We start from the raw sequence: 27,552 nt of genomic DNA, 5'->3' as shown, positions 1-27,552 counted from the left end.
TGCTGTTTGGGCTGCAGCCGTGGAGCTGTGCGCGCCCTCGGGCTTTGTTTCCAAACACGTGTTGACTCACCTGGAAGAAACAAAACCCCTGTTTCCCAAGGCTGCTCATAAGAACCTCACACCTTCCAAGGAAAGGGAGTGGATCCCTGAGATTCTCACCAAAGGAAAAAGGGTTTGCGTGGGGGACCCCGCAGGAGCGCTGTAGCTCCGAGTCCCGCTGAGAGTCCGTCTCGGCAGCCCCCAAACTCGCCTTCACTGGAACTGCCTCTGCCCCACGGCTCAGTGCCCTTTGTCCGTGTGCTGGGAGCGAAGCCCCCGGGTGTGCCTGGAGGCCGGGCGTGGAGGGCCCGAGGCTCAGTGCCCCGGCTGGCTCCAGCGCCCGCTTCCTGGAGTGAGAGTCGGGGCGTGTCGTGCCTTCTCCCCGGGCTTCACTCCCTGCCTCTGAAGGCCAGGAATGATAACAGCACCTGTCTCGCAGGGCTGCGATCTGGACAAAACAACTGCATATTTTCATGACGTGCCTAGAATGGGGCCTTGTGCATCATGATTCTTGACAAGTGACAAGGCGCCAAGGCTCCCTCCCTGGGGGCAAGGTCACCACCAGGCGGTGCTTTCAGAGGTGGGGTTCACCGTCTTGTGGCTTCCTGGCCGTAGTGAGTTTTGCCCCACGGTGCTCTAAGGGTTAAATCTATCGGCTCCACCGAAACTGAGCGTTCAACACCCAAGGAGTCCAGTCTCCAGGAAAGGCCGTCTAACGTAGCAAAACTTGGCACTTGCCAAACGAAAGATTCAGAGGGCAAGGGGAGGGGCCCTTCTCCACGTCCCTCGGCAGCGCGCCCATTCTTAGGGTGAAATCAGCTTTAAGAAATTTGTGTTATGCACCGTCTAACCTGAGAGTTCTTCCCGACACCGGCCGAGACGGAGTCTGCCTCCAGATTCCTCTGCCACCCGGGGCTTGCGTGGTTGGGCCCACAGAGGCCCTTCCCAGCAGAAGTCGTAGCCAAAGGCTGTGGGGTAAGTGAGACCGACTGTCAAGCTGCGACCTCCCCTGTCGTTGAGGCTCTGTCACCTCTGGGGCCATCGCAGACCTTCGAGCGGCTGGTCACCTCTGGCCTGGGCGGATGGCTGGTGCAGGCACACAGACCCCCGCCCTTTAATGCTCTACGATCACCCTCTCGGACGTCTGAACACCCGTCTCTCTGACTCTGTGGTTTGTAGGTGAAGTCCCGGGGACAACGGAGCTTGTGCCGACAGGACAGGATCGGGGTCGAGGCGGAACTCAGGAGAGTCAGGGGCTCAGAGTCGGGCACGAGCGCCCCACACCGGGCACGTGGGGTGGTCTGCAAGAGCCCTGTGTCCCGGGAGCACACCGCTAAATAGCACGTAGAAACTCCGAGACAGGTCGGGAGAGAGACAGTGGAGGGAAGGAGCAAGGAGCCGCACTGGGGCCTGCCAGGGCTGGCGCTGCCTCTGGCCCTGCTTCTTCCAGCGCGTGGCATCCCACTCCGCCAGACACGCTGGCCGGGCCGAAGCGCCGGGACCCTGGACTTGAGAGTCGTGTGTGTTACTGAGCCCGGGACGAGCTCCCGCCACCCAGAGGCCATGTGGCGAGGTGGAGTGAGCCACAGGACTCGCTAGGGTCTTTGTGGCCCTGTGGTGTGGCCACCACGGCCCAAGGCCACCTGTCACCTGCTCCAAGTCTTGACTTGCTCACCTGCAGAAAGACAGCAGGCGACGTGATTGTCAAGATGTTTTCTAGCTCTAAAAATATCTTATGCTTCCAAGTACACGATGAGGCCTGTTTTTTGCTCCCCACGTTATCTTCCTTATTTTCTTTCCCACAGCTGCCTGGCCGTCTTCCCGAGCGCCCGGAGTGGGGTGGAAAGGAACAGGCCAGCCCGACAACCTGAAATAACAGAATTCCAGGATTACTGTAGTTGGGATTTCAGAAGTTCAGTGCTGTAGAAAACACGAGGTCCTCTGGTTTCCTAAGGCGGGCTCAGGCAAAGTGTGTTCATTTGACAACAGACGTGTTTAGTATGAACAGCGGCGGGAGTCGCTGGAACTGGATCTGTGTTTGCAAGGGCCGCTCTAGGATCCAGAGTTATCGTAGGAGAAATTTCACAGCAGCTCAGATCCTGGGCTTGGCGGACAATGAGAGAAGAGGTTACTAGCTATTCCTTCTGCCGTTGGGCGGGCGGAATGAGGAAGACCATGTATGAATCATATGCATATCCATGAATATATAAAACTACTAAATCCTACTAAAATCCTCTCTGCGACAATGGGCCATAAGTTTTGCTCTCTTTTAAAATTGTTATCATGGGGGAATGAATTGAAAACATAACCATTAATTTAGCATCCTGTGGTACATTATTAACTAACATCACATTGATCCGGGGCCCACCATGGGCTACTGACGGAGTGTCACCGGGTTCATGCACCCTGGACCTCATATTGCCATTGCTCTCCAAGAGACCAAGGAAAATTACAGTTCGGCAGCAAATGTCTCTCCTTCCAGATCATTGCAGAAAAGAAACCCTCCTCTGTGTCCTGGTCGTTGTTAAAATCTCTAGCAAGGAGTTCTCCAGATGCCGCTGCAACCAAAGGCATCCAAGCAAATCCTTTTCTGAGCTGAAAATGAGCTCCGCGGCCCTTCCCAAGCCAACCCACGGCATCCGGGGCATTCGACCCGTGTATGATGTCCAAGACTTTTTCTCATCCCAAATCTATGACAGTTTTCCATCCATAAGAAGGAGACTGTATAGGAATTTCCTAAACTTAGCTTTACTTTCCCCTAAAACTTTAGACATGGATTCTAGGAAACAGTATTATTACCTCATTAAATATGCCAATAGTTTTAAGTTTGGGGACATGAGGTTAGTGAACACACAGGACCTGCGATGCTTACTTGTGAGGTTTCAGTATCATGACAAATATTTCCTCCACTGAGGATGTTTGATTTGCATCTTTGGAAAAGGCTCTTGATGAATTGGAGATGCCATTTCCATCCGGTGTCCTTCCGACTTGATGAATTATCCTTCCTTATGATGGTGTCACAGAGACGCCTTCGTCTTGTTTCACACCAGAGCCAGATGTTCCCAACTCTCACTGGGGGTCCCAGGGACCAAAATTGTCTTTGGGGCTGGGATTTCAGAAATTCTATTATTTCCCGTTGTCGGGCTGGCCCGGGAAGGGGGCCAGGCGGCTGTGGGAAAGAAAATAAGGAAGATAGAGCGGTGACAGGATCAACAACCGGCTTTGAAGGTTGCATCATCGCAGCAGGTGCTCCTGGTGGCTGAAGGCACACGCACGATCCCTGCTTCTGGTCCAAACTATTTCCTGAGATGGGGAAATTAGCAGCGAGCGTGTTTCCTCCTTTACTCTGAATGTAGGTTTGGCTGCAGGTCCAAGGAATCAGGAAAGGGAGACAGAAGACAGAGGCTGCCACTCCGGCTCTCTCCAGCCCCCAGAAACCTCTGATTTTACAGCAGGTGCAGGAATTGGGGGGCAAACATTTGGTGGAGAGAAAGAAGCAACTTTCTTCCCTTCAAAGATGTGATGAGTCAAGGCCTCAGGGTTTGCTTAGTTGGGGATGATCCAGCCAGTTCCAGGATCAAAGCTTCTCCCACCTTCCCTGTATTGACACACTCTGGGGACGTGACTAAACCTTCCTGTACATCAGCTTTCCCAAGTGCGGGATCATAAAACATTATTTTATCCCATTTTATGGAACGATTGCAAGGAAAACACAGCCACAGGCATGTCTGAGAGGTGCTTTAGTCTTAGCTGATCGTCAGGTAAATGCCTCAGATTGCCAGGCCCTGGGGAAGCCAGGTGTATGAAGTTACAGCCTGCGGGCCAATTCACCTGATTGGACTCTATCATCAGGGCACTAGTAACTGTCACATTTGGGGGCCTTTGTGAAATAAGAGCTTAAGGAAATCAGACCAGTGTGTCTTCATGCCAGAGCCAGAACTTTCTACAGCGTGGGGCTGACTTGAGAGGCCAAGTCCTTCTGTCCTCCTTCTCAGCCTGCTACAGAAAGTTCTTATTTTATTGCGTACACATTTTCTTCGTTCCCTTGATCATGAATCAGAACGTTTTATAGCTAGAAGGAGTTTTAGGGATATTTTAGTTGTTTCTCATTTTACAGGCAGAGCAGGGCCTGGAGCCCAGTGGTAGCCGAGTTTACTGACTCAGACCCTGGTTGGGACCCTGGGTGGCTTAGTGCCACCGAGCTACAGCCCTGTGACCCGCTGACAGCCCCTGCTCCCTGTTTCCACGGTAGGGAAGGCTGGGACTCCAGAGCATCTCAGGACACTTTGCTGAACTGTGTCTTTTTGTAGAAGGCACTAGCTGGCCGGGGGTCAGCATGGGCCGAGTTCAGGATGGGACCCTCAGGCTGTGGCAAAGGTGGGCAACAGTGGAAATTCAACCCCAGTCGGTAGGGTCTGTACACACCTGCCTCAGTTTCCCATGTTGTCACCGTCAGCACAGTCTTATGACAGTGTCATCTTTTCCCCATCCACAACCAAGGAACGTGCAGAGGGGGAGTGTGAGCAACTTCTCCAGAAGGTGGTGGACTCAGGCTTCAAGCCTAGATGCCGGGCTCGAGTGCTTGCCCCTCCCCGCTAAGGCTATCGGAGAAGTCCTGGTCTGGGCGGATGACCAAGGCAAGGGCTTGGCCTCAGGGAAAAGTCCGGGACGGATTCCTAAGCTGGAGGATGAGCCCAAGTTCTCTCTTGAAGGAGCCAGGCAAAGGCAAACGGCCAGCTGGTCGCCCCGGGGCATGGGGGGTGGGGCAGGGATAACTGGGTGCTGGGTGCCCCCATTCTACCCGCTCACCGCCCTGTGCCCTTGGCAGGGGAAATGCGCCAGGTGTCCCCAGGCTGCTGTTCTGAGAGTTCGAGCTCAGCCTCCGTTGCTGGTTGACCGATGCTGCCTGGCCTCCGGAACCCAGCAGTCCTCCTGACCTCTACTAACCCAGCGCTTTGTGCTGAGTCAATGGCTTTTAAGCTCCTTTTAGTGCAGAACAGCTGGTCACTGGCCGGGTCACGTCACCCCCGACACCTGCTGAGCAGATCTGCTTTGCAGGACTCAGAGGCACAGGCAAGGTGGTCAGGCTTCGAGTCACGTGACCAGCCCCGTCGATTCGGGCAGGTTCCTAAACTTCTCCGTGCCTCAGTTTCCTCATCTGTAAAACGGAGGTAATAATAGCTCCCATCTCATAGGGTTGTTGGAAGATGAAATGAGTTAGTTCACATTGAAGTACCTAAAGCAGCACCTGGCGCACAGTAGGTGCTCGAAAATGGATCCTGATCCTTAATCCCCCCCCACCCCCCCCCACATCTCTCACAGCCCCGGGCAGAGCTGCCCCCCCCCCCCGGGGGACCTCGCAAGGACCTTATCCAGGCTGGGGACACGCTGTGGTCTGAGTCAGGTCTTTCCATTTTTGGACTGCTCTGACTAAGAGCATTCTTCCTCGTGTTCCGCCAGAATCCGCCTCCCACTCACTGGTCCCAGCCCTGCCAGAAGGCAAATGTCAGAAAAATAGTCTTGAAAGAGAAGACGCAGAATGTAAATAATAGTGACAGAATCGGGTTGAGGAATTACAGCCTCCCCTGCAGCGGCCGTCCCGACCGCCCAGCCCGGAGCGGGGTGCAGACTAAAGTCAAAGCCCCCTCCGCCAGACTTGAAAAAATGCACGTGTTCTTCTTCTTCTTCTTCTTCTTCTTCTTCTCTGCTTCCTTTAGAAATGCACAGAACCGCTGCTCTCTGCATTCTTTTCAGACCACAGCTGGCTGCTACGAGACCAGGGGAAAAGTCACTCCGTTTGTGCAAAGGTGACAGTCACAAGGGCTGCGGAGGTATGACCTCACCTCCCTCCCTACGTGCCGCCCGGCCTGTACTCTCCGTGCACGGGCGAGCGCGCCCACCTCCTGTTTACGGAGCCGCTCCGGCGTCAGGTGCAAAGCCACGGCCCGAGTCCCTTTCCTGCCTCTCTGGCGTGTTGTTTGAAGCCGGCGCGTGCTCTGTGATACACAAGGAATGCACACGTCTTTTTTTCAGATAGACCCCATAGCTTAACAGCTCTCCCGGCGTTTCAAGTATAAGTCAACTAAAACTCAGGGCGGCTGTGTCCGCTGCTGAGGGCCGGGCGGGAGCGAAGTGTGTCCCCTGGCACTCCGGGGATGGAGGACTGTCGCATTGTGTTTCTAAATCAAGGGTATCCTGGCTTCGAACTCCTGCAGGGCTAGGCGGGCAGCAGTATCAGGTCCTATCAGGGCGCCTTTGTCCCCCCAACTGCTCGTCCAAGAATCTGGGGCAGAGGAAGGGGCCCCCAATTTCCTGGCTTCTCTGAGCTCTGGTGTGGTCCTGGGCCCTGTGGGTCTGAGAGCCCGGCTGAGCTCTCCAGGGACTTGTTCCCAGACAGCCTAGATGCCCCTTCCACGATGGAGGCCCTGCGGGTGTCTGCAGCCCCTGCCCTTGCCCGCAGCGCCCCCAGTCTACTCCCAGTGCGCCCTCCCCAGGACATACCTGCCCCTGTCACCAGGGGCGAGTCCCTCCCTCACCATGGGACAATCCAGTTCATCTCCTCCAGCAGCCTAAAATAAAAAGCTTTTTACCCCCTGGCCCTGGGGTGTGCATAAGAAGCTCAGATCTTGCAAAATCAGCCCCGGGGAGGAAGGAGGGGGGAGGGGCAGGGAAAGGGACAGCTCTGCGCCTTGCGGGCGCCTGGCCAGGGCAGGACCACGGCACACGAGAAAACGAGCGTCCCAGACCCTGGTCAAGGCTCCTCCTTAGTCCTGCCCTAAGGACCGCGTTTCCTTCAAGTTAGTGGAGACGGTCAGGATGCCAGAGGTCCCTGTCCTTATTCCATCTTGGGGCCCAGTGACAATGGGATTACATGAGCACAGCTTCTAGGCAGGTCGGTTCCACAGCATCAAGGGGACCCCATGAAGTCAGCCACCCCGGGGTCCAGCCGGGCCCCTCACCCCCACCCCGCTCCTCTGTAACCACATGCGGCGACAGGTTGGCCTGGAACCCGACCCGCAGGGCACATCGCCAGGGCTCTTTACGGCTCGGAAAGAAAACATGGGTTTCGACTCAGACACATTTTGTTTCTGTGCTTAGATGTTAGCTAGTGCCCAGGCCACATCCTTCATCGCTTGGCGTCGGACAACCGAAGCGACTGGAGTCCCCCACATCCTGCACCAGGGCCAGGGCGGCCTGGCCTGTCCCCTGGGCCCCGCTGTGTGACTCTGGGCCCCCCTGCCCGGGCCGGCCTCCCGAGGCCTCTAGGGCACAGCAGGATCTGGTTCACCCTCCTGCCCGCCTGGCCACCTCCTCCCTGGACCCTCACCGCTGCCCTTCTCGCTCCTCCCTGCACGCAGACAGGTCCAGAGAGAGGATCTGACCTTGAACTCCTGCCCTGGGTCGTAACCGCTCCTGTTTACCGAGCGCACGAACGTCCTCCTGAACCAACAAGGGACACTGACTCACTGTGTGGGAGGCCGTCCCCGGGCCCCTCTCTCCACCCAGACCCCGTCCCAGCTGCACGTCCACCAAGCTCCTCCTGCTCCCCTCCCCAGCCGCCTTCTCCGTCCCTGCCCCCAAGTCACCGGCAACTTCCCACCATCACAGGCTCAAGCTACTCAGGCTGGTCAGTCTTTTTATTCACCTCTCACTTTCTTCCCAGCAAAATCCCCCGGCTCCTACCACGGGAGGTCTCTTACTCGGCCCCCCACAATACCTTGGTCCCACATGCATAGGACAGGGAGGCTGAGCCCGGGCGTAGCCCTGAGTCCTGCTCCGTCCATCTTAACAAGCGGCTGCTTCTCCGAGTCTCTCCTGCTGCCAGCGTCAGGGCCCCCCACCTGCCCAGGCCCTTGGCTTCATCTCAGTTCTACCACATGCCACCTGTGCGGACTTGATCTTTCCCAGCCTCAGGTTCCTCTTCCGCACAGGGGACATCCTATGGTAGGGACAGAAATGCAAAGAGAGTGACATGGGGCCGTATGCAGAGTGATTGCTCAGTTCATGGTGGTGCAGATGAACCTGTCCCAGATAGCCCGTGGGCCAAACCAGGTCTCCCCTCTCCCCCAGGGACGTGGCATGTGCAGGCACGTGCACACACACGCACGCACACACGCACACACACGCACACAGAGCAGTAAGCCTGTTGCATGGCCCGTACGCCATCATCTTTACGCACGTGAAATCGAGTTAAAGCGCCACCACCTCCTTGGGTTGAAAATTCCTTCTTGCCTCGTTGGTGTCCACAAGTCCCCTATCTCCTGGCTGTCCCCCCCTTGCTGCTGACGTGCAGAGTGGCGGGGCCTGACGGGATGGTCGGTCCAGCTCTCAGCGCCCCGCCGGGTTCTTCGCTCTTCTCCCACCGCCCGAGACGTTGCCAGACACTCCGCGGCCTGAACTCAGTCATGCAACAAATATTGTTGTTAAACACCTACTGTGTGCTAGGCGCTTTGCTGGGTGATGGTGATGATAAAGATGAAGGAGGAGGAGGAGGAAGGGTGGGAGGAGGAGGGATTTGCTGAGCATTCGCCGTGTGCCCTGCGCGGTCCTGAGTGCTTTGCATACACGGACCCATTTGACTCTCGTAACAGATCCATTTTCTATCCAGGCAACTCCAGCAAAGGCGCAGTCACCATCCCTGCTTCACAGCCGAACAAATGACCTAAGGTGCCTGAGGTCACACAGCTCGGGAGGGTCCCCAGCGTCCACCTGCAGAGCCCGGACTCCCACCCCCGCAGCGGCAATGAGGACGCACACCCCGTCCCCGGAGATCACTTTTAGTGGAGAGGGGACAACGGCCCAGGCTGTGGGCGAGGAGGGGCCCGGCGCCTGCCTTGACGTTGCAGAACAAAGTGCTGGGAGAAAGGCTCGGGTCACCTGGGGTGAGCGGTCACACTCACACCACGGAGGTGCAAAGGCTGGTGGCGCAAGGTGTGGGCGGAAGGGCTTCGGGCGAGGAGTGTGTGACTAAACCCTCTGCCATCCTGGGTTGGGGCCCAGGCCCAGGAGAAAAGCTACAAGGGACAATATTGGGACAGCTGACCAAATTCGTATGTGGACTGTGGGCTGGGTAAGGGCATTCTGTTTATGGCAAGTCTCATGATTTTGATCATTGTGCTGTGGCTGTGTACCAGAGTATCTTAGCTCTTAGGGACCGCACACTCAAGTATTTAGGGCTAGATGCCTCCCACTTACTCTCAAAGGATGCAGGAAAAAAACTACTAACATGTATTTGTGTGTGTGCGTGTGTGTGCGTGTGTGCGTGTGTGTGTGTGTGTGTGTGTATGCACAGGTGAGCGTGTGAGTTAGAGAGAGACAAGGATACAGCACATGGGGCCAAGTGTAAACAACAAGTGAATCTGGGTACAGGGTAGATGGGCCTTCCTTTTACTTTTCTTGCAACCTCTCAGTAAATTTGAAAGTATAGCAAAAGAAAAAGTTACCGAAAATATCTGCACTTGAACAGCAGCACACAAATTGCAAGATCTTGTAAAAACCCATCAAATATGTTGGAGTGATGGACTGTGGGAGGGAGGGAGAAAGAGAAGACAAAAGAATTTTTAAAAAATAAGGGGACATTAATTTGAAAGAAAGAAACAGGAGACAGAGAAGGAGAAGGGGGAGGGGAGGGGAGGAGGAACATCTGGGTCCTTCTCGAGCCGCACTGGGGTGCACTCATCCACTATCGGGGTGCTGACTCCTGGCCCCTCACTTCCAGCTGGGCCTCCACGCCAACCCTGAATCTGGAATTACTTGGCAGCAGGCACACCCTTGACCCCCTACCACTAACTGTGGTGCAGTGACCCAAACGTGCCATTCCTCTTCCTTCCCAGCCAACCCTGTTTTGCCCAGGACCCTCACCCTTCCTCCAGGCTCCCAGAAACCCCTAGAAACTTGAGAGGTCTCACGACTCTTCCCTGTCCTTCCTTTCTCTGCGGGTCCCATTGGTTGCCATGGCTTTTCCTTTGTTCCTGTGACTTCCCCCTTTCCTCTCCTCTTCTAGTCCCGGGATTTCTGCTGGGGCAACGCAACCCTGTCCACTCTCCTTCTGTTCACCAACTGTCACGGCCCAATTTTCCCATACGTGCCGCTATCCTGGGACTCAGGAACATGCTCCGATTCACTGCTCTCTTGTCTCTGATTTTGTTCACAAGCGTTGGTCTTCCTAGCTTTATCAGAAGGCCCTGGCAGTGGCCACTAACCCTATGTTGGTCCCTCTTGTGTCCTCCTTGCTGCCTGGCACCAGGTTGGATGTGCAGCGCCCGGAGTTTAACTGACGCCCGATCAGTTAATGGCCTTTCCTTACTTCTGAGTCATTCCGTTACACCTGAATTCCCATGCTCACCTTACACCGACATTAGGTGGCATCAAAGGACAAGATGGGGTCTCTAGGGCTATTTAGGGGTCTTCCCGGGCATGCCCCAAGGGCAGAGGCAGGGGCCACTGTGATCACCCAAGGGGCTCTTTAGAAACAGGCGCAGAGGAAGGGAAGGCCAGGTCTGGGCAGCTCTGCATTTTGAACGCTTCTCAAAGAAAGGATTCTAAAACAACATACCACACTGCTTTCGTAATGTGCATTTATTTCTGTAGCTGTTCCCAGACCGAGCCGGGTTTAAAACACACTCGCCAGTGGTTTGCTGTGCCGTGGTGTTTGTTCTGTATTTCCCAGCCCAAGACACGCATTTTTTTTTTTATATCAGAGCAAACAGCAATTGATTCTATTTCCAGTTGCTTCGAAAACAACTCTCACGGCCGAGTCACTGTCCAAACAAGGAAGGGCTGGGTGACTAAGCCTCCCTATGTCATCTTCTGGAGCAAGGTCACTGTAGCCGAACGCCTCGCAACCCCCCCAGGTCCCATCTACTTAATTCCCTCTCTTGAGACTTCATCCTTGAGCTCGCCTGGGAGAGGATGATGTAATGCCCAACAAATGCCAGAGGAGCCTCTTGGAGCCGCGACACCAAACATGGGCAGGACACGGAGGCCACGTTTGCTTAGGCAAACACTCAGATACCTGTCATTGTTTAAGTTTTCTTCTGAGACGCGCGGGCTCCTGCACAGGTTTCGTAGAGGTTTTGATCCATCCCGTCGATCCATTTGAAGTCTTGCACTTCAAAGCCCCGTGCGAGCCCACACAAGACGTGCACGCACGCTGGCGTCCCCATGCCGCCCGCCGGGGGTGGCTCTAAAACATTCATATCCTCCCAGAACTGCAGTAACACGAGCAAGGACCACTTGCTGCGAGCAGACTTTTTCTTAACTGCAATGTAAACTTCCTGTTGCGATTTTGACCAGTTTCCCCTTGTCCAGAGCTCAGGGGAGCCGGTGAACGGTTCATCGTGACCCCCCGCAGGACGCTTTGTCCCTTCCATGTGAGCACAGCGTGCTGACCCTTCCACGGGCCATCCGCTCCGAGCTGTTTGTCCAGGTGTGACGCATCTTTCTTGCTGATTCACGGATTCTTCTCTGGTCTCGTCTGAAACCAGGGCATCTGTAGGCTATTCACGGATCCAGTCGAGAGAAAAGTGTCTTGGCCATCGAGGGCTGTTCGAACTGTGATTTTAGGCTCACCGGACACTGTACTGCAAACACCTGACTTAAGGAGCCTCGTGTTTCACCCTTCACAGGACTCGATAATCACGTAAGAGGAAAAAAAAATCTCAAAAATTTTCGGATCCAGACTTCTCCCACGTGGGCTCCCGTGGAAGCCCAAACATCCCCGGTGTGGTCTATATGGGCACAGGTGCAAGGCCACCTCTGGAATTAAATCCATCTATTTCCCTCCCTCGTCCTGCTGACTTTCTGCTGAAGCACCCAGCAAATGGAACTGGGACCATTCTGGGCTGCTCTAACCCCCACCCAGTTCCGGAGACCCCTGGAACGGAGGCTGTGCAAGGTGCAGGTCACTGGAGGAGAAGGGCCCCAGCAGGGAGTCAGGTGGGGACATGGCAGATGGCAGACAGGGTCCCTGTGGCTGACTGGAAACAGGTGGGTCCCGGACTGTTTCAGGTTTCTGGGAGTAATTGCTCCCATCTTTGCACCTCCTCTCCTTCTCCCATGGTTTGTCTGGCCTGCCAAAGAAAAATTAAAATGCAACGTTGAACTACATTTAAAATGCTCCTCCCTCTCTAGCTTTTTTAAAAAATGACTTTTCTTTTTCTTCTTCTTCTTCTTCTTCTTCTTTTTTTTTTTTTTTTTTTTTTTGAGACAGGATCTTACTTAGTTGCCTAGGCTAGAGTACTATGGCATCATCATAGCTCACAGCAACCTCCAACTCCTGGGCTCAGGCGATCCTCCTGCCTCAGCCTCCTGAGTAGCTGGGACTACAGGTGTGTGCCACCATGCCCAGCTAAGTTTTCTATTTTTAGTAGAGACAGAGTCTCACTCTTGCTCAGGCTGGTCTGCAACCTAAAACTCCTGGGCTCAAGCAATCCTCCCACCTTGCCCTTCCAGAGTGCTCGGATTACAGGCATGAATCACCTTGCCCAGCCCCCAAAATGACTTTTCTTTCACTTATCTCTTTATTTTTAAAACTTTTTTTGAGATGAGTTCTCACTATGTTACCCAGGCTGGACTCAGACTCCTGCAAGTACAAGTGATCCTCCCACCTCAGCCTCCCGAGTGCTGGGACCACAGGCGTGAGCCACATATCTGGTTCTCCAGCTTTTGATTGGGTCTAAATAAATGGTAGTGAGCCAGCCTAGGCGCTCTCAAACTCAGTTAGTGATTCTGTTCAGTCGAGGGCCCAATAGTGCTGCATGCTGGACTAGGAATAGGGACATGGTACTTGCTCTCTCAAGCCCAGCGTAGAAGAGCTAGCGTGGCCAGAAAAAAATATTATTGCCCGGGACACAGTTACACTAAGAAAACTAGGCATAGTTTATCTGAAATTCACATTTATCTGGCTGTCCTGTATTTTCATTTGCTAAATCTGGCACCCCTAAGTAGAGAAGACAGGCATGATTAGGGAGAAAAAAGGGTTCTCAGAGCACCCAGGAAGGGCCCCCAGCCCAAAGCTGATTGAGGATTTAATAAAATTGGTGGGGGGGAAGGGGTCCCTGGGAATACATCTCTCTTACAATGTGTAAGCCCTTTTTTTAAAAAAAAAAAAAAAACTTTCTCGCTTCAATTTTACGTCCATCGTGTTCAAATGACCTAACACCCTGCCCTGCTGGCCGCCTTGCATCTCCCCTTAGTCCACTCTCCCTCCTTGCCCACCTGCCCTGAGAGCTGGTGCCCTCTGGTTTCAGGTTGGGTTTGACCAGCAGGTGGCCCAGCAGGGGACAGGCCAGGAGAGGAGTGACCCAGGCCGGCTCCTGCCAGGTGTCCTCTCCACACAGCTATTCTCTCTCTCAGCATGCCCGGTCCCTTCCGGGGTGGATGGGCTGCAGCCACCCTCCATCCCACGCTGCCCCAGAATTTTGAAAATAAATTCAGCTGAAATTATCCAGTTGGAATGAACTGCCTATTTTCTGCAGGAAACTGGACTAATAATAGCTATGGATTCTTCCCCAAAGTAATCTATAAATGTAACACAATTCAATACCATTAGAATTTTGTTTTGTTTTGTTTTGTTTTAGAAATGGACTAAAGTAAGCTAAGCCTGGCAGCTCACACCTGTAATCTTAGCACTTTGGGAGGCCGAGGTGGGAGGATAACTTGAGGCCAGGAGTTCCAGACCAGCCTGAGCAACAAAAAACAGGTGTGGTGTGGTGGCACATGCCTGTAGTCCAGCTACTTGGGAGGCTGAGGCAGGAGGATTGCCTGAACCTAGGAGTTTGAGGTTGCTGTGAGCTATGATGATGCCACTGCACTCTAGCAGGGGTGACTGAGACTCTGTCTCAAAAAAAAATTTAAAAAAAAGAAAGAAATTAAGCTATTGCAAAATTGTGTTAGGAAGAAATGTATGAAGAGGAGCTAAAATTTGGGGGAGAAAAGTAGTGTTGAGGGGGAATTTGCCAAAGTTATAAAATTAATTACTAAGCTACACTAACTAAAATAACAGTAACAGAGAATAGTAAGTTCAGAAACAGATCCAATACACATGGGAACCAAGTATAGGACAAAAGATACCATGATGAATCATCTTAGAAAGATTATTTAACAAATAGTTAAGGGATGACTGACTCATAATTTGGAAAAAAGAAAAAGAAAATAGCTAATCCCTACCTCCCATCTTATATAAAAATAAATTTTAAATGGATTAAAGAGTTAATATTTAACAAATATATTAAAGTATTTGATGAAAACATAGGTAAATATTATCATAATGTAGAGATGAGAACAACTTTCTATACCAGATCAAGAAACCATTTAAAAAATCCTGACACTTGAATACATAAGTATTTATGCTTTTGAATGCCAAAATACCATATCAGAGTTAAAAGACTGAAGAAAAACATTTTCTACAAACATATAAATCATAGGTTAAACTATATAAATAGGTCTTACAAATCAATAAGAAAAGATGAGTTCTTTAAAAGAAAAGTAGACAAAGATAGTGACTAAGCAATTCTTGTCAATGGCTGATAAGCTACAAAATGATGTTTCATCACATTAATGATTGAAGACATTTGAATTAAAAGATGTTTTTTAGTTTATTAAATTTAGAAAATTTTAATATAAGAACCATTATGGACAAAGCTATCGGGGGAGAAATACACTCACGGAAATCTTTCTGGAAACATATTTGGTAATATCTATCATAATCTTCACAAGTTCAGCATTTTAACAGACAGCAGAAATAAAGAGACGAATGCCCAAAGATACACATGGAAGTATAAGGTTGGCCACTGCTGTGCTGTATAAAATAGCAAAAACCAAAAGCAAGTACAGTGTTCTTGAGTAGGGATCAATCACATAAATCACTGAACTTCCTTTATTTATTTTTTAAGAAACAGGGTCTCACTATGTTGTCCAGCCTGGAGTGTAGGGGCTCTTCACAGGGATCCACTACTGATCAGCAAGGGAGTTTTGACCTGGTCTGTTTCCATCCTGGGCTAGTTCACCCCTCCTTAGGCAACCTGGGGTCCCCTGCTCCCGGGAGGTTGCAATATTGATAGTGAACTTAGCGTGGACACCTGATCAGCAGAGAAGACTATAGCCAGAACTCCTGGGATCAAGGGATCCTCTTGCCTCAGCCTCCCGAGTAGCTGGGACTACAGGCATGCATCACCCCGCCCTGCTGGATTTCTTTTCAATAGATCATGCAGGTATTTAAAATTATGGCACAAAAGGTATATTTATTGACATGGAGTGGTATCTACTATAAAATGTCATGTGAAAAAAAAATGAACAAAACAACACATATTGAAAGATCTCATCTTTTCTCCTTCTCTTCCTTCTTAAAAAAATCTATGTACCACCACCTAGTACCCACTAGGATCGCTATGAGGAAAAAGAATAAGGGTTGGTGAGGACGTGGAAAAATTGAAATTCTCATATCTTGCTGGTGGGAATGTAAAATGGTGCCATGGCTTTGGAAAACAGTCTGGCAGTTCTTGAAAGCTTAATCATAGCGTCACCATAAGACCCAGCAATCCCATTCCTAGGTATGAACCCAAGAGAACTGAAAACATAAGTGCACATAAAAACTTGTACATGAATGTCACAGAAGCATTATTTGCCACAGCCCCAAAGGGGAAACAGCACAAATGGCCACCAACAGATGAGTGGGTAAATAAATCAATATAGCCACACGATGGAACATTATTTAGCCACAAGAAGAAATGAAGTACTCATACGTGCTATGACATGGACAAATTTCGAAAACATTGTGCTTAGTGAGGGAAGCCAGAAACAAAAGAGCACATATTGTCCAATTCCACTTACATTTAATGTCCAAAACAGGCAAATCCATAGAAACAGAAAGTAGATTAGCAGTTGCCTAGAGCGAGGAGGGGGAGGAGAGGAAATATAATAGGAAGTGTCTGCTAATGGGGAAGAGATTTCTTTTTGGAGGGATAAAAATGTTCTAAAACTGAGTGTGGTGATGGTTGCATAACTCTATGAACACACTAAAAGCCATTGAATTGCATACTTTAAATGGACGAGTTGTTTGGAATTGTCAATAAAGCTGTTAAAAAAATCTACATCTGTATATTGAGACATAGAAAAAGCCTTCGAAAGTTTTGTGGTTTTTTTTTTTTTTTTTGAGACAGAGTCTCACTCTGTCACCCTGGCTAGAGTGCCGTGGTATCAGCCTAGCTCACAGCAACCTCAGTCTCCTGGGCTTAAGTGATCCTCCTGCCTCAGCCTCCCGAGTAGCTGGGACTGCAGGCATGAACCACCATGCCCGGCTAATTTTTTCTATATGTTTTTAGTTGGCCAATTAATTTCTTTCTATTTTTAGTAGAGATGGGGTCTCACTCTTGCTCAGGCTGGTTTCGAACTCCTGAGCTTGAGCGATCTGCCCCCCTCAGCCTCCCAGAGAGCTAGGATTACAGGCGTGAGCCACTGCGCCCAGCCGGAAAGTATTTTTAATGAAGATGTTAATAGTGGTTGTCTCTTTAAGTGTGGGATTACCTTAAATTTCCATTTGTGTGCCTTCTAGTATCTTTTGCAGCATGCAAAGATTGTGCAGTTATATAATCAGGGAAATAAAACAAACCTCTTATCTGTTCCGGGGCTGTTTTTAAAACCCTTGGGTCCAAGGACTCCCGCAGGTGTGGGCCCCACCTCACATCACAGCAAACATAAAAATGCACCCAAGCTCCACATGCACTGTATTTTTTTTCCCACGAAAATACATGAAACTTCTTTTTATAATTTTGCTTTCAAAATTATCAGGCTACAAACAACTCATTGACGATTGGCTTTGGCTTTCTCACCAATCTTCATGCAAACTTGGGAATTTGTGCAAGAGGAAAGTTTGCCACCTGCAGAGAGCTTTCCAATGTGATGAGATGCTTATGAATTAGGAGTTATAAACTAACAATGTTGACATCATGTTACATATATGTCTTAAATATTTAAACATGAATTTTATTTTTCAGGTTTTTTTTTTCCTAATAAGAAGGAAAACTTTATTTCAAACAGGTGCAGTGGTTCAGGTGCAAAGGCAGGGGGAAGCAGGCAGTTTCACTTCAAACCTGCACTGATGCATTTACTAATGTGTTTACTAATTTGAAAATGCTTAGCAATGATCGATGTCTGCTAAAATGGAGATTAAACCCATCAATACACCAATTTTTACATTTACTGTAGGCCTTACTATTGAAGTGTAGAGTTTAAATTTTTGTCACAGAAAATGAGAATACCTGGCAGCTGCTATTAATGTAATGAGCTGTGGGATTTGTTCCCCAAGATTGCTTTGAAAATATACCCCTAAGTTGTCAAGGGAAATTCTGACTTCATCCCAATGTATTGTTTAACTGGGATTCTTCAGTCATTCTCTGCTGTTGGCTTGTTGGTCACTCCTCTTCTCCTGACACCAACCAATTACACGCCAGTGTTTCTCAACTCTTTGGCTAAAAGCAATATTTTCTTCTTCTGTGCACACAGGATTAGTGAGAGCTGCTTTACTCAAATCAGTCTTGACTGTATTTTTTTTTCTTTTAAGAGACAGGGCAATTCACAATTCCAAAGCTGTGGAAACAACCCAAGTGCCCATCAATTCATGACTGGATTAATAAAATGTGGTATATATGTATACCATGGGGTACTACTCAGCTTTAAGAAACAATGGTGATGTAGCACCTCTTGTATATTCCTGGATAGAGCTGGAACCCATTCTACTAAGTGAAGTATCTCAAGAATGGAGAAACAAGCACCACATGCACTCACTAGCAAGTTGGTATTAACGGATCAACACCTAAGTGGACATATAGGAGTAACATTTATCGGGTGTCGGGAGGGTGGGAGTGTGGAGGAGGGGATGGGTATATACAAACACAACGAGTAAGATGTGCAACGTTTGGGGGATGGACATGCTTGAAGCTCTTACTCAAGAAGAGAGGGGGCATGGGCAATATGTGTAACCTTAACACTTGTACCCCCATAATATGCTAAAATAAAATTTAAAAATTGTGTGTATATATATATATATATATATATATATATATATATATATATATATATAAAGAGAGATAGGGTCTTCTTATTCTGTTGCCCAGGCTGGAATGCAGTGGCACGATCACAGCTCATAGCAGCCTCGAACTCCTGAGCTCAAGTGATTCTCCTGCCTCAGCCTCCAGAGTAGCTGGGACTACAGGCACGCGCCTATATACCTGGCTAACTTTTTAAAAATTTTTTTGTAAGGATGGAGTCTCCCCATGTTGCCCAGGGTAGTTTTGAATTCCTAGCCTCAAGCAATCCTCCCAACCGGCCTCCCAAAGTGCTGGGATTACGGGCGTGAGCCACCGTACCCAGCCCAGCCTTGATTGTACTAACTCTTTCTCTTGTAGGTAGAGATCCTACATTCAACATGAGCACTTCATTCTTAGATTTCTTCCTTTTGTGCCTTAAAGTCTCCTTCTGCATTTACACCTGGTTGTCATCTACGTAGGAAATAGGAAATTTCCAGTCTGTGAAGCTTTCAGGTAAAGCTCCAACCCTACCAAGCACCTGTCCCCCCCCATTCTATCAGCTCAGCTCGGTGTTGTGTCTGTTTTTGTTGCAACTCCAGTAAGACCCCCTGGGGCACATACTGAAGCCCACTGTGCTCTGCAAGAAGTGATACATAATTTTGGAAAAGATCAGTTCACCCATGAGTTTTCCTTCACGGTCTTTGGAACAATGCCTGATCTGACTTCCAGGTCCTGGCCCACCTTTAATACTCTCCTTTGAAAATACTACCAGCGGCTAGACCCCTCTTAAAGTCACCCAGCTCACGGCAGGTTTGTTGACACCAAAGGACCTAATCACTATAAATTGGGGTTCCAAAGTAGTATCTTGGAGGCACTAGAATTTTTTTTTTCTATATGCTCACAGACAACTTCAATATTTCAGCTGAGCAGAAATTGAAATAGGAGGAGGTCCTTCTGCTATCCTACCTCGTACAGATGCGAGGATCTATTCATGCTGTCCTTTAGCCCGACTTTCTTTTACCAAATCGCTTTTATTTTGTAGACTCAAAGTACATCTCAGCTTCCTGTCTGTGGCAGCCAGGTGTTCAGAAGTCCAAGGGTGAGGACAAGGTTCCTCCCGGCTGCCAACAGCAGGGCCACATCCCCCAATGCTGCACTGTTCAGCACAGTGGCCGCAAAGTGTCACGGCCAAGACAGTCAACAAAGGGAACACGTCCGACTAGTCTGCAGTTCCCTGTGGTGCCTGGAATGTCCTAGGAAATGTAGCAGGTGCGCTCCTTCCACAGGATCTGTAATGCCCTGGCCAAGGACAACTTGAGTCATCACGTGCATGAACGCTGGCCTTAGCCTATCCAAGCCTGATTGCGATGTTTCCTTTCAGCTCGTTTTGAACCTGACCGTGTGAACTCCAGAAATAGCTTTTACAACTGTGGATTTTCCATGACTGTAACCAGTTGGTTCTACATTAATGAGGGCTTGTCCGCTGATAACTCTGTATAAAAGTGGAGTCAAATTGGTGACATCCAAGGTGGCGAGGTCCCGTTGAAAAAGATGCCCAGGGTAACTCCAGCCTTGGCCCCCGCCGTCTTGCCTGGAGAGTGAAGTTGTTTGACTTTTTGGGTAGTTTTTTTTTTTTTTCTTTATTAAGTAGCCAATATAATGTTTTAGGTCTTCGATATTTTGGTATGCCTGAGCCCAAGGCCCATGGGATGCCAACACCTGGGGCGGGAGTCCCCTCTGGCTCTGACAAGGGGTGACGTCCACTTGCCATTTGTTCCCTGTGCCCGGCTTAGTGCCTGAGAAATAATCTGGACTCCCTGCATATCTTTGGGTTCATCAATTTGCAAAGGCTCCAAATCTTCCCGTTGGCCAGATGTTAAATGTCCAACTATTAGAGCCAATATTTGACTTAGGATAAATATTTCTCATACAATAAACACTTCTGGGATGTAACAAACCACATGAAATTGTATTTTAAATATTTAAGCATCAGAACTTTTAAAGTTTTGTCATATTTTAAAGGTTTAACATCATAGTGTAGAAAACACCAGTTTCTTAGGGCTGCCAACTCCTGTGTCAATCCTATGGGCACAGCTACAACATTAAATGGATGTTTGCTTTCAATTGATGACAGAAGAGCAAAATAGTTTTTGTTTTTGTTTTTTGAGACAGTGTCTCACTCTGTTGCCTGAGCTAGAGTGCCGTGGCATCAGCCTAGCTCACAGCAACCTCAGACTCCTGGGCTCAAGCGATCCTCCTGCCTCAGCCTCCCAAGTAGCTGGGACTACAGGCATGCGCCACCATGCCCGGCTAATTTTTTCTATATATTTTTAGTTGGCCAATTCATTTCTTTCTATTTTTAGTAGAGATGGGATCTCAGTCTTGCTCAGGCTGGTTTCAAACTCCTGACCTCGAGCAATGCGCCCGCCTGGGCCCCCCAGAGTGCTAGGATTACAGGCGTGAGCCACTCACAGTGAACGGCCTCAAGATAGTTTTAATATTTCTCACTCTTCTCTAATGCTTTCTTCATTTCCTCACACTTTATATTCTTATGATGTCTGCATAGAAGATAATTTGTCATGAGTATATCACACATGAGTTTGGAGACTTTTTCTCTTTGTGAAAATTTGATGTTCTGCTTTTAATGTATCCTGCAAGACACGAAGACTTCCCACACAGGGCTTTTACTTGGAAGACTGATAACCTAAATCGATTTAACTATAGATTAGCGTATGTGCTCCCAAAGCCAACACAGTTTAACCATAAATTCGATGTAATTCTTAAAGGCTTTGTTTAGTGTTATAAATGCGAGTCACTAAGCAATTCCACAGCAATTAGAATTATGACATAATCTAATCTCGCTTATTCTGCCTCATACAAGTATTTACATTTTTATGAAAATTGTTGGCACGATGTTCTTAAAGTCATCTAGCAAATACACTCTCACTCTTCATACTCTCTATTTATTTACCTTTTGAATGTTCTTAATAATTACTTTTACATGAAAAATTAACATCTCTTGCCATCACCAGTTATTGCAGCATTTTTTTGCAATAATAATTATGCATTTGTTGTCCAGCTGACTGATAGAACTTTAAGAGCACATAGAATATATTTTCTCCAAGGAGCATCTATGACACTTACCTGTACTTTGAAAGGAAATATACCTTTATTAACACAATGTCCTAATTATATTCTTGTTTATAATCCAGACATTAAGCTGGTCAGTTATGGTGACAGCCTTTGCAATCACACACACACAATTTCGAAGAAGCCGGACGTGGGGTTGAGGCAGGCACTTGGTTCCCTTCCCAAAGCCAAAGCCAAACAGCAAGTTTTGGCCAAATATGAGGGCAAAGCTTAACTTTGGTGAAGCAACTTGATATAGTCAAGGAACATTGACTATCGGGCCAGAGGGCCTTGGTCTGAATCCTGGTTCTGCCGCTTACTCTCTGTGCGGCCTTGGACAAGTTACGCTTTGTGCCTCAGTGTCCCCATACGTAAAATGGGGCAACAAAATACCTACATCATTGGATTATGGTGATATTTCTACAGGGTAATATTTACCAAGTGCTTTACAGTGTACCCATCTTACTGTAAGTACAAGTGTGCAACTATTCACTGCTGCTGCTGTTATTAGTATTACTATTAATTTGGTACCAATGAACCTTAACCTATGACTTACTGCTTTCAAGGAACTCCAGTCTCAAAATGACAGGAAGGAGAGCAGTCAGCCTGCAAGACACAAGTTACCAGAGCACGCAGGCCCTCGGGGTTATTTAGAAAATTTCTTAAGACTATAAATAACAGAGTTAATCATAATTCTACATCACTCTTTATCCTATGTAAGAGTCTTTTAATTATGCTAGCAAATTTTTAAAGATTTTTAGTTATGGAAATTGTCAAACGTACTTAAAGGTGGAGAAATTAGTGTGAGGAGCGGGTGTGCACCTGTCTTCCACAGCGTACGGTACTCTCCCCGCCCACTTACCTACCTGAGCACGTCTGGTCCACGTCCCTGGCGTCGCTGGTTGCACGGAGTCAGCCGCTCCACAATGTCACACTTCGCAAAGCCTGGCAGCTTTTAATTTACCTGAGAGATGGACAAAGGGAGTGAGACTTTACCCCCCTAGTATGAATGTTTGTGCAAACTAAGTTTTTCAATCTTTTAATTCAAGTTGTATCTCAACTCCTGGTACTAGAAGAAGCACAAATCACTTCAGTTGCTTTTGGTCTTAGCCGTGCCCACGAGTGTCAAATACTTGCACTGCCGACAGGTCAAATCAAAGCTCAAAAGCCTCTGAGGTCAACAGACCAAATTCAAACTCTTAACGGTGGCCTCGTCTCGCTGTACCAATGCGTCCACCTGCCAGGACGGCCACAGCCTCAGGCCCAGAGACTCCGGCCACACAGCGTCCTCCAAGTTTTGTCGTATCATGGCCCTCGTGGAAAATGCAGTGTCTTAAGGTAGGCAGTGCGCCGGGGTAAAGACATGAGGTAGGTGCTCGTAGCCAGGTGCCCGGGACCCAATAGCTCTGTCACCCCGAGTGCTGGCTGGGGAGCTCTAGGCTGTGGAAAACGCTTTCTATGTCCCAACTCACTTAATCCTCACAGCTACTGTATGAGGAAGGTACCATATACCCCCTATTCATGGTGGAGGAAGTTGAGGCACAGAGAAGTGAAGCATTTTTTCTAAGATTGCACAGCCAGATGGCGGCATTTGTCGCTGGTATGAGGTTCTGGGCACCTCAGCCTCTCTCATAAACCTTTCCGATTTATCCCATGTTTCTGATTTAGGCAAGCCATAAAATGCATATAAAAGAAACTCAAATTCCTGGCCTGGTTTTCCAGGTTGCATGTGATTTCTCACACCTCCTCTATCCCATCTTTCCTTTGGAGACTCCACACTGGGTCCCAAACTGCTGAGAGTGTGAACACAGCACAGTGCTGAGCACAGAGTGACGCTCAGATACCTTCTGGCCAAATGACCAGTCACAGCAAAACCACTTACCGCTCCACCTACAGACGCTGCAAATATTCGACGATGATGAAAAGGAAGGACAAAGAGCAAGACCCCGTCTTGTCAGCATCTGGTCAGTCAAAAAAATCCCGGAAAAGAGGAGCCTTCGAAGTTCCTCATCTATACAACAGGCAGACATTGAATGCTTCGGCTTTCCCGGACTTTTCTACTCTCACGCACTGGGAACTTCTTATTCTTCCTGGCACTAATCACTAGTTCGCATCTGTGTTTTGTGTTTTGATCTCTGCGAATTCCGGAGAATGACATCTTATTACATAAGTCACACCTACCTACCATGTAAACAAAAAGCTTCAGAAAGCTCCCGAGCCCGTTGTCACCTGAAATCAATGCCGATATAGACTGACATCAAACCAACACAGGACAGGCTGATGAAAAGAATTAGAATCCTGGTTTTTGTCAGCCAGAGTGAGGCAAATCTTTCTTTTGGTTGCAATGAATCACCTAAGGCAAGACACGAAGGCTAGAATGCAAGTAATAAACACGATGCCACATCTGATCTGTCATACTTACAAAATGTTTTTTTTTTTTTTTTTTGAGACAGAGTCTCGCTTTGTTGCCCAGACTAGAGTGAGTGCCGTGGCGTCAGCCTAGCTCACAGCAACCTCAAACTCCTGGGCTCAAGCGATCCTCCTGCCTCAGCCTCCCGAGTAGCTGGGACTACAGGCATGCGCTGCCATGCCCGGCTAATTTTTTCTATATATATTAGTTGGCCAATTAATTTCTTTCTATTTATAGTAGAGACGGGGTCTCGCTCTTGCTCAGGCTGGTTTCGAACTCCTGACCTTGAGCAATCCGCCCGCCTTGGCCTCCCAGAGAGCTAGGATTACAGGCGTGAGCCACCGCTCCCAGCCTACAAAATGTTTTTGACATTGTGGAGGCCATGGCCCTGGAAAAAAAAAGGAGCAGAAGATCAGGCATGAGCATTCATTGAGCACCTGCTGTTTGCCAGGGACTTGCATTTATATGATAAAAATCTGCAGGAGGCAGGCATGATCATTCTCAATATCAAGATAAAGAAACAGAGGTAGAGAGATTAAGGAATTTACACCAAATCATACAACTAGTAAGTGGCAGGGCAGAGATTGTCACGAAAGCCCACGCTTTCTCCCCACCTCGCTGCCTCTTGGAAAATCTTTGAGAAATTATGTGGATTCATTAATTTCCCAAAGATTTGGTTTTAGCCCTATACCTAACCAGAGATTAACATTCTCTTGAGATGTGAGACTGTTAATAGAGACCTACTGAGGAAGGGGCAGAGACCATCAACATGCCCGGGCTGCCAGGTCACGCTTTGCTTACTGGTGAAGACACGTGGTCTTGCTACTCACACGTCAGGGCCCTTCATTAGGATGGTGGAAACTTACATATCACATTATTCACCGTCCACTCAAATACAAACGGGTTAAACCCGTAAGTTAAAAGGCAAACATTATCATGCTGAGAGAAATCCTATTTGGGAGACAGCTAAAGCTAAAAGACCTGGAAAAGTTGAGAGTAAGAGGATGGGAAAGGACCACAAAAGAATATTGACCAAAAGAGAACAGGCATAATAACTACATCAATGTCACACACACACACACACACAAGAAGACGCCGAGACAGAAAAGGTTACTATATAATGATAACCATTTTCAGTTCACCAGGAAGACATAAGGATTCTAAATGCATATCCACCTAATAACAATGCCTCACACCATATAAATCCAGAATTAATAGAAATTGACAAACCCACCAACATTTTCCTCTCAGTAACTGGTAGATCAGGCAGCAAAAATAGTCAATAAATATATTTGAACAATTAGACTAACAACCTTGGCATAATGGATGCATGTAGAACCCTGGAAGAGAGCACCCACTTTTCTTGAGCACACATGGAACATCTACAAAAATGAATCAGACGCGAGGTCATAAAGCGCATCTCAACAAATTTCAAAAACATCAGTATCACACCCATCACGCTCTGTCAACAAAATGTGATCAAGTAGAGGTCCACAGCGAAAAGATAAATTGAGACGTTTTTCATGCATTGGAATTTAAAAACAGAATTCTAAGTCACTGGTTGCTCAAATAATGAACATTTAGAAATACTTGGAACAATAATTTTTAACATATCATAAAGAACTAGCGTGTTATAGTGAAAGCTGCTCTTGGAGGGAAATGGATAGTTTTAAATACATATATTTGCAAAGAATAAAGCCTGAAGATTAATAAGCTGACTTCGACTAAAAAAGTTATGAGGGGAAAAACAAAAATCCAAAGAGAGAGAAAGGAGATGCTGATAAGAAAGGCAGACATGGAAGGGTGGGGAGAATAACACCATACAGTAGAAAGAATCGACAAAGCCAAATGCTTCCCCTTTGAAAAGACCAATAAACTAGACCTACCTCTGATACTACTGATCAAGAAGAAAGAAAAGGTACAAGTATTTAACTACAAACCCAGCAGAAGGTATTTACAATTGCAGCAGGGATTAAAAAGATAAGAGAATATAATAAACAGTTTTATGCTGATATATTTGAAAATTAGATGACAGTCAGATTTCCAGAAAAGTATAATTTATGAATGCTGACTCAAGAACAACTAGAAAATTTGACTAGTCCTAAATTATTAAAGAAATTGAAATGGTGTTACAGGTCTGGCCACAACAAAACACAGGCTAGGATAATTTTATAGGTGAGCTCCTCAAAACTTTCAAGAGACTGATGAAATTCCAATCTGACTAAATTTCTTCCAGGACACACAAGGAAAGAGCACGCTCTCCAACTCATTCTGCAAGCTCAGTATAATTATAAATTAAAAAATCAGGCAAAGTCAGTAAGAGAAAGGAAAACGATAAGCCAATCGCATTCATAAACGTAGAGCTGTAAAATCCTTCTTAAAATTGCAAAATGGATCTAGCCATGTTTGAAAAAGAAAAAGTTACATTATTCCAGGAATGCAAGAATAGACTGACATCATAAATCTATGTCTGTCACGGTGTAATGAAGAATTCACTTTATCCAAAGACAGGTCTGGTCTTTGACCCCTCACCCGAGAGGTAACTTTTAAACCCTTGAAATTTCTTGAGTAATAGGCATATCTTTGTAATTCATGGTGGGCTTTTTTTTTTTTTAACCACACCCGATAGTTTATGCTAATGAGATGACTCTCATTAATGAGATGTTCTCTTTGGACCACACCATGTGTTTATGCTAATGAATGGTTCACAGCCAGGCTGGCCATGCCAGAAAGATGGGCCATGTGACCAGAGGCCAGATCTGGGTGAGGAGAGGAAGCATGTGTGCATGCATTGCTGGAAACTGAAGTCAACCATGTGAGCAATATTTAGCTCAATCAATCTTGCCCATAGAACAAGATGCAATTCTGGACACCAGGGTGCAGGTGAGCTTCCTGGGTGGGCAATGCTGTGCACTGTGCCACACATCGGTGCAAGGAGGGTGCAGCATTCCTGAGGACAGAGAAGCTTTGTGTTTGAGACCCTTCCCAGTCCCGGTTCTGCCCTGCGAGACTCTTTTGTTGGCTGGTCCTGTCTGTATCCTTTTGCTCTATTAAAACTGTAATGGTAAGTATCGTGTTATACTTTCCTGAGTCATCCCATGAACCAGAGAGAGTTCGGACCCCAGAATACACAGCCAGCTGGATGGAGGGTGGCCCTGGGGACCCCTGAGCGGGTGTCTTGGGCAGGCTTGGTCTTCTGGAGGACTGAGCCCTTAACCTCAAATGTAGCTCACTCCGGGCGAGTCCTCTGCTACAGCAACAGACTGAATGAGAAAAGCCACTTGGCATGCCTAGTGCATGCAGAAAGAACATTTATAAAATTTCCACCCATTTCAACTAAAAAAAAAAAAAAAAAAAACCAAACACCAAAAAATCTTCAGTAGACTAGAAGAAAATGTCTTCATCTGATAAAGAGAATACACATAAACAAATAATATAGATGTAAAAATGTCTGAAGTTTTTCCCTGTAAGATTAGGAGAGAAGAGTGCCACTGTCGCTGCTTTTCCCAGGAATGCGCTGGCATTCTATATACTGCACTAACAAGTAAAATAAATTCAAAGCGTAAAGTCTGGAAAAGAAGAAACGAGACAGTTACCGTCTTCAGATGATATGATTTTCTATATATAAAACCCAAAAGAACATATTACATTTAAAATGTATATTAGTATATTTAATATATATTATATTATATGTAATATGTAATGGAATAGATTATATTATATATAAAAACATATATTATTTAAAATAGTAAGATAGTTTAGCAAGATGATTGCTTATAAGAGCTACATGAAAGCATGAGTTACATGTAATGACATAAGATTAATCCACCAAATGCTAAGTGGGGGAAAATGTCCCAGGAAATTAGGTAAGCATGATACCCATTTCTATAGGGTTCAAAAAAGAAAAAAACAAAATTAGGTAATATACTATCATGCATTTGAGATAAA

At 47.6% G+C, this 27,552-nt stretch overlaps 1 long non-coding RNA gene across 1 annotated transcript; it reads left to right on the top strand.

Moving 5' to 3' along the window:
• The first annotated feature begins 534 nt into the window (after positions 1-534).
• LOC105886085 (uncharacterized) lies at positions 535-26,541 on the top strand. Its single transcript, XR_012912832.1, has 5 exons — positions 535-1,014; positions 8,648-12,027; positions 18,444-18,578; positions 19,108-19,334; positions 26,456-26,541. It is a non-coding gene; the product is annotated as an uncharacterized LOC105886085 (long non-coding RNA).
• The last annotated feature ends 1,011 nt before the right edge of the window (positions 26,542-27,552 follow it).

Source organism: Microcebus murinus, chromosome 2, assembly GCF_040939455.1.
Source record: "Microcebus murinus isolate Inina chromosome 2, M.murinus_Inina_mat1.0, whole genome shotgun sequence".
In the NCBI taxonomy this organism is placed as follows: Eukaryota; Metazoa; Chordata; class Mammalia; order Primates; family Cheirogaleidae; genus Microcebus; species Microcebus murinus.
This window is presented reverse-complemented; position numbering and strand designations above follow the sequence as displayed.